This window comes from Pteronotus mesoamericanus, unplaced genomic scaffold (assembly GCF_021234165.1).
Source record: "Pteronotus mesoamericanus isolate MK-2021 breed Mesoamerican mustached bat unplaced genomic scaffold, CSHL_Meso_final contig_26, whole genome shotgun sequence".
NCBI lineage: Eukaryota > Metazoa > Chordata > Mammalia > Chiroptera > Mormoopidae > Pteronotus > Pteronotus mesoamericanus.
In genome coordinates, this window is record NW_026555109.1 from 4,060,976 (window position 1) to 4,078,834 (window position 17,859).

Consider the following 17,859-nt stretch of genomic DNA (forward strand, 5'->3'; position numbering starts at 1 on the left):
CAAACTCACATCAAAAAAATATTTTAAACAAAATCTGCCAGAGAAAAGATTCAAATTTCTCTTTTATGGATTCAACAATTACTTAGAAGTCATAGTCACCTTTGTATGTAAATTGGTAGTGGTTGGTAAACACAGCCTACTAGTTTATAAAAGTTTCAGTTACTGTTATCTTCTGGATATCTTTCTGATTTTAACACCAATTTATTCTATAGATGTTTTTTCCTTTTCTGAATTAACTGTGGCTCTGATTTTCTGTTTAATAAAAACCAGTAATTCCTTTTCACATGAATACTAAGTATTTACTCATTTATATAAATATGCAATTGACAAAGTACTTGAAGGAACCCTTTGGGTGATGTGAAATACTGATGAAAATATTAGACTGTATAAGTTATAAGGATTTCTAAATCATACAGTACATTAAGAACTAGATACTGGGAAAGACTATTTAGTCAGTTGCACAGAGAAGGCTATTAGGTAGAATAAAAATGTAATCAAAGTAGAGAGGGAGTAGGAAAAAACAGATGAGTGAGTACTTAGAGAATTACACCAGTCAGGAATAACTTTTGTTTCTTATTAACAGATACTCCTCCTCCAAATACAATAGTGGCTTAAACAAGTTTTGCAGGAGGTCTCATTTTAAAGATATCTGAGTGTAGGAAGTGTATCCAGTATGACACTATCCAGTGTGGTGACTCTATAATGTCATCAGGGGCCCAGGCTTGCTTTAGTTTTTAGGATGGGACTACCTTTGCCCTTATACTTTGAAGATATCTGTTTAGATTCCAGACATCACACCTTGTCTCAGAAGGATGAGAGTGAAATGACAAGAGCAAAAAAATTGCTTGCCTACTTAACTTCTTTAAAGGCACCTTCTCAAGGGCCTAACCAGTGAGTTCTGCTTATATCTCATTCTATTTCATTGACTTATATATGTTTAGCAAGATATAAGCCATACCTAGCAACAAGTGAGCTTTAGAATAGAGCTTTTCATTTAGGCATGTTGAAAACGTGAATAAAATAAATTTGTCAGTGAGAAATTAGATACCATTATATTGTATAGACCACTAGCATGTGTCACATTTCTCACATTCAGGAAACTTAATTCAAGTATTATAATATCTTGCTGCATAGTTGACAGTCTTTGCAAGAAACTTACCTGGTTTGAACCTAGCAATAGCGATGTGATAGAGTCAGAGTCTGGACAGAGGCCCTTAGAGAAGGAGGTGAGAAGCTCAGGAATGGGTTATAGTATGACTACTTCAAGATTTAGACCCCCGGACTGCCTCATGCAGGGGGTACACATGATCTTTTCTGACATGCGTATAAGGACACTGAATTTGAGAAAGTATAAGTGAAACTTTAATTTTATATCTTTTATTTGTTGGAACACTTGCTTCTCATTTTTTTGAAAATTAAGTAGGAGGAAAGCCTGATATTTAGCTTTTGATGTGAGAGGTTTTTCTTTTTCTCCTACTGAACATCTCTTCCGACTGACTCCAGAAGCAGTCTCTAATTTTGCTGCAAGAGCAATATAATACTGTTCTCTGCCTAATGAAGAAAGTAGCTAATAATGATTAATGCTAATGAGTGTGCACTCAGTAGGAGGAACAGAACTGTGGGATATTGTCTTCAACTGTCCATTAGATTGATGTGTTTCCATTGGCTTTAACCTTCCATTTTCTTTTATCCACAATAGTGTGAACTCTAAGCACTGTATTGAGAATAATGTGTCTTTTCTTGTAAGTCACCAATTTAGAATATACTTTACCATGGCACTGAGTTTCTTAGTGAACAAAGCACAATTATGGTAATTGGTATAGTTATTTTTGATAGTTAGAGTTCAGTAGAAAAAACTTATCATTCTTGGTATGAAAAAGCCTAAATATTATGTGAAAAATACAAATTACACAAAAAGAATGGTAGAAGGATTTAAATAATTTACTCAAAGGAAAAAAACTAATTTAAAATGTATGCATAAAAGTTATTTTTCATTTGAAGCGTAAACTTTTTAACATATAAATTGGAAGGATGTTTTATGATAGTGTTGATAAGTTATGAAAAACATGCTTTGGCTTAAAGTTTCTTAGAGCAATTTGCCATTGTGAATTAAAGAGTGTTAAAAATCTATACCCATTGACATAAAAGCTTGATTTCAAAGAATTTACCCAAGCAAATTCCCTAAAATGTAAAGATTTATATGTATAAAATTAGTTTTTGCAATTTTATTTCAATAGTGGAAAAAAAGGAAAACTACGTATATGTCTAATAGTACTAATTAAATGGAATAGAATGCAGAATCACACTTAACAAAGTTTTCTAAGGATAATTGAAAAACATGCGCAATGATCATAATATAAAAGATACATCCTTAAGTTTTATAACATTTTATCATATATATAATGTTTCAGAAAGAACAGAAACAAATAGGCCAAAAATTTGAAGGTGATAAACTCTGGGTCTATAAACTACTTTTTTCTATTTTCCAAATTTATATTTATTCAAACGTTAAAGTGTGATTAAATGTCCTGGTTAACATGATATTTATTATTCACTGATCTATTTGAAGTCAATTTCTAGGACAATGATAGCAAAAATGCCACATGATTCTGAGAATACTTTTTATATGTCTATTTGCTAAAATTAAATAAATCAATTAACAGCAAATGATTCAGTAATAATATGAATAGTTACAAAATTAATATTTTCCATTTTCAAAATGCTCTGTGATGACAAAACATTTGCCTATTATTTGTAATAAAATATAAGATTTTTAGTGGCAAAAGTTTACTATAAACACATTTAAAAAATTAACATGTGGTTCTATTTCTCATAATGAATCAATTTTAATAGACCAATGCTATGGCCAAAGAAAAGATAAGCTGGAAAAATACCCCTAAAAAATCTATTTGAAGGAACTGCAATGCTGTTGAGACAGCCAGGGCTTGAGAAGCCAAGATCTCAAAGAGAAGAGAAGCTAATTTAGGTGTGAACCTGGTATCCGGTGCAATGATTTCCCCACACATGATTTGCTGATTTTTATTTTATGCAGAGAAAGAGGATGAGAAGCCAGCAGAGGACTTAGAGATAAGCAGAGAAGATAATAAAATTGTCTGGAATCTTAAAAGGATGATGACAAAATACATAATAAGGTTGAAGCTACCAAAACTGCCAGGACTTGAGAGGTCATAATCTTAAAAATAAGGAACATGCGGAAAAGTGAGCCAATATTTCACCCTAATTTTCTCTCTAAGGCTTTTGCCAATTCACAAACACTGAAAGATTAGAGACTAAGACTTCTAGAAGACAGTGACTAACCAGCTGATTAGAACTTCAGGGACTCGTGGTGCTTGGGAGACAAACATTGAATCTCTAGGCCCACTAAGAGCATGGATCCCATGTTTTCACAGAAGCCTGGAGAAGTGTTGTTGAATCAGAGAGAGAAGAACTAACATGGATTGCAACCTATTTAGAGTCAGCTCAGTCCCTAATTGGATGGGGGAGATCTATCTTTAATGTTGATGCCTACTAGAGAATAAGAAAAATTATCTCAGGGCAAATATTACACCATTCAGAGCCTCTTCAATTCTTACATTCAGTAAAAATGTTCAAAAAGACAAAACGAAGGAAATAACAACAACCAACTAGGACCATCTGAAAATGAAGACAGTAGAAACATACAGATGATGCTGGAATATCAGATATATGAGATCAAGTTTAAGAAAAGTGATGGCAAGCTGTAGAATTTCAACATATATTTCTAATCAATATAAGAATACTAATGTGAATTAAAGTTATTAATACTGAGAGCTCAGATGGTGGATTTAACAGCAGGCTGGGCATTAAAAGACAGAATTAGTCAAAATGAATGAAAAACATATTTAGTATTTTAAATTAAAAACTTTAAAGCTTTAACCCCTGAGATTGCAAACATGACAAGGATTCACTGTATTTATCATTGATTTGGTGAACCTAGTTAGTACATAAAGGCAAGACAATTATAAAAGATATAATAATGAAAAAAATAAATAAAACTATCAATATTAAACTATGACATGGATATGTCAATATATATCCAAAAGAATCTCAGGGAGTGAAACCATTGAAATTATTAAAAGAATCTGCAAAGTTTCTAGAAAACAAGATTATAAGAAAAAGTCATTTGTATAATTTTATCCTGGCAACAATGCTAGACACAAAAGATTATATTCTGTATGATTCCATTTTCATAAATTTCAAAAACTGGTCAATAATATTAGAAGCTACACTAATGGTTGTGTTTGGAGCTCACACGTAGGGCAGAAGAGGACTATCTGAAGGTTTAGGTAATCTTATATTTCTTCATTTGAGTGTTACATAGGTCTGTTCAATTTATGAAAATTCATCAAATCATACACTCATGGTTTATGTACTTTTCTGTGTATGTTACAATGACTTTAACATATTACAAATATGAGACACCTATGCAAGATTTTAAAGATTGAAATAAGAGCCATAATTAAAATTCTGATTAACATATTTTCCTCTTCATGAAGAGGAATATGCATATGAATCAAGGAAAAGATCATTTGAGTTTTAGAATCTTGTTGGCTTTTGAACATCTGCTCACTTTTGTTATTGACAGGTTTTTAATATTTATTGAAAGTCAAATTTGAAAACACATCTCTTTCTCTGATTTATATTTTTATGGTGAACTCTGAAATGAGACAAATGTGAGCCAAGAAATCATTCAAAACACAAGGGATGTGTTCTCATATTATTTATGGGAAACCAGTACACAATAAATTCCTGAAATCAGCAACTTGTATGGCTGGCTTGTTAATGTAAAAATATATATTAAATATTTACTTTTCCACTTGTGTGTTTTAACCTTTCTTATTTAGAATAAAGGAGGGTTCTAAAATAAATAACTGGAAAAAATGGAAGCATGAAGAACCTTGTTATTGTAATAACTGCATGGTGACAGATGATTACTAGACTTAGTGTGGCAATGACATTGTAAGTGATATAAATGTCAAATCACTATATTGTACATTTAAAACTAATATTGTACACCAACTATACTTAAATTAAGTCAAATAAATTCATAAAAGTGAAGAATTAGATTTTAAAATATCTAAGATATTGGCCCTATGGGTAATATTTCTTATGGAAATTTTACACTTGTTTAGATATTCTTCTTTCAGGTAAATGAAGAAATATCTAATTCTCTACACACCTCTGTTATAACCTTACCACAGATCATCACCTCAGTGTATTACTCTAAGAACCCATTACCTGGTTCCTCTATTACTTGTCTTGTGCATTTTGATTTGTTTTCTCCACACGGATGTCAGGTTAGTCTTGTCAAAATCCAAACTGACTTTCTAATCTTTTAGCTTAAAGTGTATTAAGCCTTTAGGAAAAACCTAGACCCCTTTTCTCTCCCACACCCACTTAGGCTAATTTTAGAACTCACTGCAGGTGTCACCTTTTGCAAGAAGCTGCCCAGGCCTCTGTGTTCTCTGACTGCTTTTATCACATTCTTATAATACTGTGTTGTAATATTTAGACTTCTTTGTCTGCTCTGTCTAATAAAGTGTAAGATGCCTGAATAGTACTGAGGATAAGAATGAGAGGAAGAGAGAAACTGAGAGACACTGTTACCTGTTTTCTTAAAAATTAATGGCTCTCTAGGGTTCAGCTATTGGATTCCAGTTTTCTCATCAGATCTTCAATGCCCAAAAGATTTTTGGTTAAGATGAACAGAACTGATACATATGGTGGTTTTATATTTTTTCAGTTATATTGTATACTAATAGCATCAGAAGATGTGTCTTACTTTCTTTTATGAAGAAACAATAGGTTAGTGTGTTTTTCAAATAAACTGGCTTGCAAATGTGTTTGTAAGAAAATTATATAAAGATTTTTTTCCCTTATACCTGATAGTAGATTCTTGGATTTTTGCATGAGACATTTCTTTAGTATCTCTCCTTGTATTTAAGGTAACTTAAATATCATTACCCTTAATTCATTTTGAAAAGCAGGAAAACATGGGCAATAAAATTTCAGATATTCCACGTACCAGTATTTTTGCCAATATATCTCTTAGGGCAAAGGAAATAAAGGAAAAATAAACAAATGAGACTACATCAAATTAAAAACTTCTACACAGCTATAGAAACCATCATCAAAATGAAAAGGGAGCCAACCATATGGGAGAACGTATTTGTCAATGCTATATCGGACAAAGGTTTAATCTACAAAATATATAAAGAACCCATATGGCCCAATACCAGGAAGACAAACAATCCAATTAAAAAATGGGCAAAGGACTGAATAGACACTTTCCAAGGAGGACATATAAATGGGGCACAGACATATGAAAAGATGCTCAACATCACTAGCCATGAGAGAGATGCAGATTAAAATCACAATGAGATATCACCTCACACCTACCAAAATGGCTATCATTAATAAATCAACAAACAACAAGTGCTGGCGAGGATGTGAAGAAAAGGAAACCCTAGTGCACTGTTGGTGGAAAGGAAGACTGGTGCAGCCACTATGGAAAACAGCATGAAATTTCCTCAAAAAGTTAAAAAATTGAACCACCTTTTGAAAGAGCAATTCCATTGCTGGGATTATACACTAAGAATCCTGAAACAGCAATTCAAAAGAACTTATGCACCCCTATATTGACAGTAGCATTATTTAGAATAGCCAAGTGCTAGAAACAGCCCAAGTGCCCATCAGTAGATGAGTGGATCAAAAAACTGTGTTACCTTTACTCAATGGAATACTATGCAGCAGAAATAAAGAAGGCACTCCTATTTTTTTTTTCAACAGCAAGGATGGAACTGGAGGATATTATGCTAAGTGAAATAAGCCATCCAATGAAAGACAAATATAGTATGACCTCACTTATAAGGGGAATCTAACAAACAAAATAAACTGAGGAAATTAGACCAGAGGCATGGAAACATGGAACAGACTGACAGCAGCCAGAGGGATGGGGGAAGGGACTAGTCGAAGAACATGTATGAATGACCCATGGACATGGACAACAATGTGGGGATTGACTGTGGGAGCAGGGGGTGGGCTGGGAGGAGGAGCGCAAGGGGGGAAAAATTGGAACAACCATAATAGAACAATAAAAAAGAAATACATTTTATGCTAAGTGATATTAATTATTGTTGGCATTTGTCCAAAATAAAGAATTACTAAAACCTAGTGATTTAAAATATGTGTTTTTGACTAAGCCAGATATTGGATCAAATCCTCATTCCACCATTTACTGACTATATCACTTTGAGTAAGATACCTTAAGCCTATCAGACTCTGTGCCTCCTTTGCAAAACTGAGATAAAATCAGGAGTTTCTTCCAAGGAGTCACAGTAGAGATGAAATCAGACAATGAACAAGGAGTAGCTATTATAATGCCAGGAAACTGACTGAATGATCACAGTCACACAACTGCAGCAAGTAGTTTTGAGCCTGAGTCTGGAATTTCAGCCTGAATTTGTCGAAAACACAAATTCATTGTCCACTGAGGAGGTCTCAGTGGCTCTCAACTCTCCTACAAGTGCTTTCTTACTATTATTCAAATAAATAAACTTCTAGATGGGAAAAAGTAGAAGTGTTCCACTCAGAAACGCATAGAATGCATGAGAGGGAAATGGATACATCAAAATTACCACTTTGGTTGATGGCATAGAATAGATGTTTGCTTTATATTATCTATTTTCTTATGTGAGAAGAATGGACATATTGCAAAAAACAGTAATTAGACATGCATATTTAAATATAGCAAAAAGCAAGGTGGTAGACAAGATACATTTTGTCAAATTAATTCACTAATAATTTATCCTCAGAAAATGCAAACCCTTGTGATAATTCTCTTCCTATTCCTGCACATGAAATTAAAGAAGTGGTGTTGCAAGGAAACCAAAGAACTGGAATTGAGAGCAATCTGGTATATAAAAAAGAAGCATTGTAAATTTAAGTTCCTCTTTCTTCTGCTTCTTAATTAATATTTCTATGTCTATAAACTCAACTGTCACTTCTTCCTGTGAAGTTTTTACTAAATCTTATGTCTTTCCCTTCATTTAAAGTATCTACTATTACCTTGATATTTATTTGTTTCACCACTGTTAAATCAGATGGTCACAACCTCCCACTGATGTGCCATGTTGACTGGTACATGAGCTGACTGGGCATGTTTGATGGCAGTTCTTGTCACAGTAGCTATGCCTTTTTTTATCGGTTGCTACAAGTGATAACTGGCCATGCCCTTAAGATAAGCAGTTGCAAGCTTTCATATTCATAAAATGTGACATATATTCATAGAGCAAATTAAAGTTCATCATCTTAACACTCATTTGTGTGTAATACTTGGCAATATTTTCCTTTCCTTTGTAAATAACTAACCCTCATCCTTATTGAACATATTCTTTGAGAGGTTTTCATATCCTCCTTTTCTACTTTTTAAAAAATAATATACAGATAATAAAAAGAAGAGCTTATATATATATATATTCAAGCTCCTCTTTAGTTCCAATAGTGTGAAGTTGATTAGACTGTGTTCCCAGTATTGCCTCTGATGGAAAAGTAGCCTAAATGCAGAAAGAATAATGCTTTGACTTCACCTTAACCATAATGAAGTTGTTATAGTGTTCATTGCTTTTTAAATTTGAATATGGATGTGATTGTTGCATTTTATTGTATTAATGAGCTTATTAAATTATGTTTCCCCTGTATATCTTCTATTTTTAATTCAAGTTACATAAAAATTCATTTTGTTTGTTTAATAAAAGTATTTATTGCTAGTATTTCATTATTTTAAGGCTTCATCAAACATGCTTCCTAACTGCTGATCTGATGATCACATATACCAAAGTCTATAAAGAACATCTAATACTTATACCAAGGTTGTAATTCTATCTTCCCCTTCCCCTTCCCATCACACAAACTGAAACAAATTTTAAAAAGCATTGTATGAGACATTCTTATCCCCATTCTGCATGTTACCTCGGGTCCTTATCTTTCATTTTGATTTGTTTTATTATATGTGACTCCATTTACTCACTAGCTAAATCTGTCAACCCATAATAGTGGTTTTCTTTATAGTTACCAAATATTTTAAGGTCAGTTTTCTTTCTGTGGAGATTTGAATTCATATTGGAGGGTAATTTTATTTTTCCTTGGGATTTTCGATCTTAATAGACTTATCAGTTTGAATTAGATTTTAGACATCTCCTTCTGTGTTCTATATAGTACCTGGAATGCTGTCCACATGATTGACTATTACTGATTGTCTTAGCAGATAAGAAAAGAGAGAACAAATGGCTCTCTATTAATAGTCTACATTAAAATAACCCTGAATGAAAAGAGCAAAGGAAAAAGTTCCCATGACCCTTACATTTCTACGCTTTGGTAATACACAAGGCAAAGAAGCTTATTTATGAAATCGTGGATGATTTTTAGAGTGGTGTAGAAAGATGATTTTTTTTCTCCTAGAGGTAGCCTACTTACTGATTTAAATGACTAAATCACCATTCTGTCTCTACTGGGAGTGAACGGCCAATTAATCAAGCTCTGAGTTAATTAATCTACACTTGAAATTCTGTCAGCAGGAAGAATTCTAATGTGTGCAGCAGAGGTCATGGCTGATAACATACTATCTGCTCCTTTATTATAAAAAAATGCTGTACTTCAGAATTAAGTCCAGGCACAGATTAGGTCATGAAAAGGGTTACTGAAAGAATGATCTTAATTAACATGAGTCCTCATCAAACTGCTGCTGACCTAAATATTTGTCATCATTTTAGATAAAATTATATTTCATTGATTACTCACATATGTAAAAATGGGTGTAGATAAAGGACTAGAATGAAATTCATTGCAACAAGAGCAGTTATTGTCCCTGGAACTGAGTTTAACAGAGAATTTCCTTCCTTATACATATATGTTTTCTTTTTATTTACATTGTTCCTGTTCTGATTTGTGATTATATACTTACTGCTTGCTATGATAATGTATTTTAAATCAGTGAAATCACAATTTAAACAGTAAAAGGCACTTAGTATTTTAGTACATGTATATGTGTGTCTACATATAATGTTTTAAAATCTTGATTTGAAATTAGGGAAGTGATTTTTAATAGTAAATAAAGGAGATAAAATTAAAAATATAGTAAATGGGAGTCTTAGGAAATGGCATAAAATGCTAATGACTTGCATAAGTACTGGATGCAAGGTGCAAATGAACAGCTTAGATTTAAAAATTATATAGCAGACTTCAACACCATGGAGCACATTTCAGATAAATCAGTATTTGTTAGAGCAATACAAAGATTATATTTTAAATATTGTTATAATACCTATTTTAGCCTTAAGGGGTGCTTGTGGGGATTGAAGGAGGGGCAGACAATGCTTCTGAGAGGAGGTGAAAGTGAACGCTCTTAAAGGAGGAAGTGTAGAATTCTGTAGGTTCATTTTCATGTGAGCATGTATGTGTGCATACATGTGTATGTACATGAGCTCAGATGCCAGTGTTTTTGGATTTCTTGGGAAGAAAAGAGTAAAAAAGAAGTAAATTCAACTCAGCCTCTGATAAGCTCAATTGCTATTTGGATCTGCACTTATTTTAGGGTTCCTCAATAGCAGCACTCAACATTTGAGGTTGGATAATTCTTTATTGCGGGGTCTGTGCTATGTTCTTTGTAGGATACTAAGCAGCATATCTGCCTCCTGGATGCTACTGGATGCCAGTAGCACCGCCAACCCATCACTACACTAAAAAATGTCACCAGACCCTGACAACTGATCCCTGGGGCCAAACTTTCCCTGGGATGAGACACACTCCTCTATCTGCTTACAATAGGTGAACTATTTCTGACGAAAAGATTATCACCAAAAGGATCTGTAATCTTTTCATATGTCATATCTGACATTCAGTCAAAGAAATAAAAATCAGGACCAAAGAAATAATGACAGGCAATAGAAACAGATGCATAAATGACACAGCTATTGGTGTTATCAGATAAAGATATTAGAATAACTATAACAAATATATTTAAGGAAAAATAGCAAGATGGGTAAATAGACAATATCCATTATATTGGACAGAGCTAAAAAAAATATTTTTTTGCCTTTCATTTATGGTGAATTTTTTTAATGTTTTCATCTTCAATTGTGAGTTTACACATGTTTTATCCTAGACTCTGAAAAATCTGGAAGCCTAAATTTAGGACAATTTCCTTTTGCGAATATTTGTGTTAGTTTCTCATAGGATATTACTGATCTCAGGTTCAATTTGTCTATTTTCATTCCACAAAGTACTGATACAAGTTTTTACTCTCAGGACCCCTTTCATGGGAACTTATGGTAATTGCTCTTATTCTAATTCATAGTTTTTGTTTTGGGGGTATTTGGAGAATTATATACCTACCCATAAGCCCAACAATGGAACAAACACTTTATTTTAGGTGTAATATGTTATTTGCTCTTCACATTGCTGGACACTAAATCCCATATATAGTGTACTTCATTGAGGTATGTCTTTTACAATAGTATTTCTGAAAGTGAAAATTAATGAAAACATTTAAAATCACTTATTCTCACAAAAAATAAATACTACTGAAAATTAAGTGGAAGATAAACAAAAAACTTAGAATCGGAGGAGAATAAGTTGTAATTTTTACTAACGATACCAAAATCTGACATTATAATTTCTCTATCCATTTTTCCTCCACATGCTTTGGCTCTTTATTCTTTTATATTTACATACCATTACTGGTATCTGAATACCTAGGGGTGTACTAAGTCTATAAATCAATTGTTGGAGAATTGTCAGGGTTAAGGTTCTAATTTATAAATGTGATATGCCTTTGCTTCTTTATTTCCCACAAAGCAGTTGTCATTTTCTAAAAAAAAAAAAAAAGGAAAAAAAAAGAAATATGGAAATTAAAATTCCCAGTGGAATTAATGTAATGTATCATTACATAACACATCATGGACAAGCAATCAATTCTTTGTACTCTCAGGCAATCAGATATATTTAACTCAAAGAACTTGAGACAAAAGTAATCAAGTTCCTCCAACACTGTTTTTTGTGGAATGTAGAGCTTATTATTGTTTAAAGCATCTAAGCGCTTAGTGGTTATTTGTCTCTTTTATTACCTCATTTCATTTCATGAATAGGTTTTGCAGTTGTGATGTTAACTATTATCTCTAGGACTGATTGAATAGTTTATTTCTTTTGATACATCAGGTGAAAGAAGAAGTCATTTCACTGCAAAGCTGATATTGCAATTTCCTGTTACTTCAAAGAAGGCACTGCTTTTCAAATAATGGATGAATGTTTTTTGACAATTAGCAATCAATGTGATTTTGTTTTGTTTTTATATTTGTATTCACTTCTTTGATTTTATTGAAGAGTTGACTGAGAGACATATAAGCACAGTTTAACTCATGACATAAAGGGACTCAAAGTTATCTCAAATTCTATTTCAGACAAATGATTCTTTATCCTACATTTTCTATAGTCAAGGAGATGGGAAAGCTTGCATAAATGACCTGTATTTCAAATTCCTTTAAACTGGTTAAGAACAGATACTACACTTGATCTTAGCCAAAATGCTGAGAAGTGATTCAAATTCCTTTATTTTATGACATTATTATCCTTGCCAATATAGACAGATCACATGCTTCGGAGTGGTTTTTTTTCTCCTTTAATTTTTATTTTTTGTTCAAATACATTTGTCTCCACCTTCCCGTCACCACTTTCCCCTGCCCCCCTCCCACACTTCCCTCCCTCTCTGCTTCCCTCCCTCCCTCACTTTGGCTTTTTCCATGGCTCCTTTATACATGTTTCTTGACTTTACCCTTCCCTTCGCTTTTCCATCCCCCCTTTCCTCTTGACTCTGTTGGTTTCTTTTTTCTTTCAATGTTGCTGGTTATATTTTCCTTGCTTGTTTGTTTTGTTGGTTAGGTTCCAATTATAGGTGAGATTATATGGTATTTGTCTTTCACCCCTTGGCTTATTTCACTTAGCATAATGCTCTCTAGTTCCATCCATGCTGTCACAAAAGGTAGTAGTTCTTTCTTTCTTTCTGCTGCATAGTATTCTATTGTGTAAATGTACCATAATTTTTTGATCCACTCATCTACTGATGGGCATTTAGGTTGCTTCCAATACTTGGCCATTGTAAATTGTGCTGCTATGAACATTGGGATGCATAGGTTCTTTTGAATTGGAGTTTTGGGATTCTTGGGGTATAATCCCAGCAATGGAATCACTGGGTCAAAAGGTAGTTTCATTTTCCACTTTTTGAGAAAATTCCAAACTGTTTTCCACAGTGGCTGCACCAGTCTGTATTCCCCCAACAATGTTCTAGGGTTCCCTTTCCTCCACAGCCTTGCCAGTACCTGTTGTTTGTTGATCTGTTTATGATGGCCATTCTGACTAGTGTGAAGTGGTATCTCATTGTGGTTTTAATTTGCATTTTTTCTTTCAACACCCTTCTTTTCTATTTCTTAATTGGAAGTATATTTCCCTCTCTACATTTCTAAAGTACCCCTTTCATATTCAGATTAAAACAGAATGTTTTATCTTATCTGGCAGAGTCCAAGGAACATAAAGGACTCTCATTTATTTGGTCATCATACAGTTTTTTTAGTTAGCTAAGTTTAGCTATCGAAGTCTATATGGTCTCTCCTATGAGTAAGTAAGTACTTATCTTCATACAGTGAAAAAGATGGTTAAGGAACTTTCCTCATATGTCTTCCCACAGTCTCTGAACTCTTCTATGACTTTAAACTACTTTCTTTTGCCTTTACAAGCAACATTCATTAGCATATAATTTGAGAATATTTCTGTATTTCTGTAATCTGGATCACTATGGCCCTAGTAAATTCCACTACTTGAAACTACATTTCTATATGTAATTACTTTTGTAGCCAATGGTAAGAAGTATTTCTCTATCTTGATTTCTGTAGAAAAGAAATTGATGTGAAGGTAACCACAAGCAGAGGCTTCTTATTTAAGATGGAAGGAAACAATTTTAATATTTAAATAAAACTTCTATAAATTAGCACAATTTTAAAATATGCATTACCTAATAATAGTCTTTGAGAAAAATAAAAATTCCAAGTTAAACTGTGGTGGCTACCATTAGAGTCTAATTATACAATTTGACCAGACCTATTTGGAACAGTAAACTAGAAAACAGGACTCATAGCTGTAATTGGTATACGTTTATAATTACATCTATGATTATGTCTGAAACATTTGCAATAGTTTTGCATAAGAACAGGTAACTGAAGCTATCAAAAATAAAAGTGACTAGTCCAGGCTAGAGAGAACCATTTTTTGAAAAACCAACCTTTTCCCACTGTAATATAATGTCATGTCTGTTATAAATCGAGTGACCTCATATTGTATGAGTTTTTTCTAGTGTGTTTATTCAGCTCTGTTTTTTCTATTTGTCTAATCTTTTAACAACAGTACACTCTTAAATACTATAGATTTATAATATGTCTTAAAACACGGTTTTATCATTTCTCCACCTATTATTCATCCACAGTGCTTTAGATATTTTTAACCCTTTACATTTAAATAACAAATAATATCCAATGGCCAAGAAATGCATTAAATCTATAAATCAATTGTTGGAGAATAACAGTATTAAAGTTCTAATTTATAAACATGGTATACCCTTCAATCTATTTACGTATTCTTCAATTTCACTTAATAACTTATAGTTTTCTATATAAGTCTCTTGACAACTTTCATGATTATTTCTATTTAATTTTTATGTTATGAAAGTTATATTATTAACAATTTTATGTTTGTTCCTGCTGTATAAAATTACAACTAAAATTTTCAATATTAACATATTGTGTCTTATGATCTTGCTAAATTTATTTCTTAATTTTAATGGATTATTTCTGGGAATTTTTTAATTTCTACTAAAATAATTATGCATTATGTAAACAATAACTGTTATTTCCTCCTTTATCTGTGTTTTTTATTTCTTTATCTTAAATTAGAACATTACATAAGATACCTGTCCAATTTTTATTAAAAATACAGATAGTTGATATTCTTGTTTTGTTGTCACTCTTGGAGAAAATGTTTTCAACACTTTACTCTAAATCAATATATTTAATTTTAGGTTACCTCTATGAAATAAGAAAGTTACCTCCTATTTCTCTATTTCTTCCTCATGAAAGAGTTTTGAATATTATCAAATATATAGTGGGCATCTGGTGAGATAATAATATATATTTTTATGTTAATGTGATGAAGTAATATGACTGACCTTTAAAGGTTAAACCAATCCTTTAATTTTTTTAAAAATGCAGATTGATTTTATTTATTTTTTAAAAATTTCAATACCCATTATATAATAATAAAAAGTTTAAATCCACTATAAAGTCTCAGCAATTAAAACATGACACTAGCACAGAAATAATCAAGTAGATCAATGAAATAAAATGAGCATTCTAGAAACAAATGTATATATCTGTCTAACAATGTAATATATGTTTAAATTGATATTTCAAATCAATGGGGAAAATAAAACTTATTCATCAAATAATGTGCATGGACCACTACTACTTGAAATAAAACAAATATACAGCCCTATTTCACACATTATACAAAAAAATATTAAGGTGAATTAAAAATCAGTACATAAAATCTAAGGTGTTTTAGGAGAAAATTCAAATAACATTTTTCTTACCCTGAAGCAAAATATTCAATCCCAGAAGCTATAAAGTAAAATATAGACAATATGATTATATTAAACATATAAGACTATACACTAATATACATATAAAAAATGTTAAAGGATAATTAATAGAATAGGAAAGTATTTGCAAAACATCTAAAAAAGAGTTAAGAGTTTTTTTTGGGTTTTTTAGGGAAAAAATTCTACAATTATTTAATAAAAAGAAATGGATGAAGAATACCAAAAAGTTATTTAAAGCTTTTTAAAAATAATAGAAATAGGTAAGAAATATAGAAAAACAGGTTTAGTTTCAACAAATAATAAAGTAACAATTAAAATAACATATCATTGTTACAATCAGATTAATAAGTATTAAAATATTGGTAATATCAAGTATTGGTGACTATGAGAGGAACAGGCTATTCAAAGATTCTTCTTCTTCATTTTCTTAAAACAGTCCCTTTAGCATATTTTGCAGTGCTGGTTTGGTGGAGCTGTATTCTTTTAACCTTCTTTTGTCTGGGAAACTCCTTATTTCCTCTTCCATTTGAATGGAGATCCTTGCTGAGTAGAGTAGTCTTGGTTGCAGACCTTTGCTTTTCATGACTTGGAATAGTTCTTGCCATTCCCTTCTGGCTTGTTGTGTTTCTGTTGAGAAGTCAGCTGCTAGCTGTACCGGGGTTCCCTTATATGTTACTATCTATTTTTCCCTTGCTGCCTTTAGGATTTTCTGTTTGTCTTGATGTTTGCCATTTCAATGATGATGTGTCTTGGAGTGAGCCATTGGGATCCTCTTGAATGGGACTCTCTGTGCTTCCTGGACTTGTATGACTTTTTCTCTCCTCCAATTAGAGAAGTTTTCCATTATTACTTTTACAGAGAGGTTCTCTATCCCTTCCTCCTCTTAATCTCCTTCTGGTATCCCTATTATATGGATATTATTACATTTAAGGTTGTCCTTCATTTCCCATAGTCCCTCTTCATTCTTTTTGAGTCTGTTCATTTTCTTGCTCTTTCTGGGAGTTTTTTTCTACCTTGTCCTCCAGCTTGCTGATTCTATCCTCAGCTTCATTGAGCCTGCTTTTGATTTCTTCTACTGTGTTCTTCAATTCAGAAATGTTATTCTTCATTTCCTCTTGTCTCTTATTGATAGTTTCCATGTTCTTTTCCATGCTGATATAGTTTGCTGTAAGTTCCTCATAGTTTCCCTGTATTTTTTAGTAATTCTCTTTAAGCTCACTGAGCTTCCTTAGAACCGTTGTTTTGATCTCAATATCTGATAGTTTACTTGCCTCTATTTCATTAACTTCTCTTTCTAGGGATTCCTCCTTTCCCTTTGACTGAAGAGTGTTTCTTTATTTTCTCATTATTTGTGAGGCTCTTCTCTTTTGCCTCTGCTTCTTAAATTGATCTGTCTTAATTTTCTTACGTTGTGGTGTGAACTTCTATGTGAGGAGACTGCTCTTTTTTCTCTCTGGATCTGCCTCTGATGATCAGATGTTGACTATCTGACTTCCGGCAGACCGTTCAAAACTTCCAGGAATCTAATATCTGTGGCTGTCTCCTTCAGCTGTTAATCTAGTCACTCTGCACTCACCTGGCCATCTTAAGCACCACTGGGCGAGGCACACTCCCTTCTTGGGCATGCTTATTGAGGCTTCTCATGATGCTGCCACTCAGGGAAGTGGTCTGCCTGACCTAGGTGGCTGCTGCTGTATAAGGGAGGAGTCAGCACTGGAATCCCACTGGCCACTCTCAGTTCTCTCCCCAAAGCCTCCATCTCCTGTCTCTCCTCAAATGTCTCTAGACACCTCTGTGCCCCTTTTAGCCAGGGATCCACTATCTGTGGCTGCCACTCTGTACTCAGTAGTCAGGCTTTAGCATACCAGGCCAGGGGCGAGTCCCTCCTGAGGGCAAAGGTATTGTGTCCTCTCATGCTGTTGCTGCTCAGAGGAGTGGTCTGCCTTAGCAAGATGGCTGTTGCCGTATGGGGATGAGTCAGCACCCCGTTTCTGCCCACTACTCTCCCAGTTCTCTCCCTAAAGCCTCCTTCCCAAGTCTCTCCTCAGATGTCTCCAGCCCATTCTGCCCTTGCCTTTGCCAGAGACTAGGGTAAGTGGCTGCAAGTAAAAATTTATTCATTG

General features: G+C 33.1%; 1 protein-coding gene and 1 pseudogene across 1 annotated transcript in view; one reads left to right on the top strand and one right to left on the bottom strand.

Annotated features, from left to right (window-relative positions):
- ITGBL1 (integrin subunit beta like 1) overlaps positions 1-17,859 on the top strand; it is a 254,481-nt gene that overhangs the window by 196,536 nt on the left and 40,086 nt on the right. The window lies entirely within an intron of this gene.
- On the bottom strand, positions 12,458-12,632 carry LOC129071237 (uncharacterized; annotated as a pseudogene).